Source organism: Myxine glutinosa, chromosome 8, assembly GCF_964187855.1.
Source record: "Myxine glutinosa chromosome 8, kmMyxGlut1.1, whole genome shotgun sequence".
In the NCBI taxonomy this organism is placed as follows: Eukaryota; Metazoa; Chordata; class Myxini; order Myxiniformes; family Myxinidae; genus Myxine; species Myxine glutinosa.
The window spans coordinates 111,042,517-111,042,964 of record NC_136268.1 but is presented as its reverse complement, the minus strand read 5'-3'; positions in this window follow the sequence as shown (position 1 = coordinate 111,042,964).

Below are 448 nucleotides of genomic sequence, written 5' to 3'. Positions count from 1 at the left end.
CGGTATTTATAATTACGTGGTGGTGAGGTGTTTTTAAATGACGTGGCTGTGAGGTGTTTTTTATTTCGTGGCTGTGAGGTGTTTTTATTAGGTGTTTTATGGCTGTGAGGTGTTTTTATTACGTGTTTTATGGCTGTGAGGTGTTTTTTATTTCGTGGTGGTGAGGTGTTTTTATTACCTGTCTTTATGGCTGTGAAGTGTTTTAAATTACTTGGGGGTGAGGTGTTTTGAATTACTTGGTGGAGGTGTTTTAAATTACGTGGTGGTGAGGTGTTTTGAATTACGTGGTGGTGAGGTGTAATCGTCCCAAACTTCCAGTCTGCACCTGCCCCTCGCCTATGTATGTGCTGAGGGGTTCTTTCTTGAAAAAAAAAACATTCAACCTAAATCTTCAACCTAAATAGCCTATAAAAATGTAATATCACAAACACTACAAATAAATTTGTGC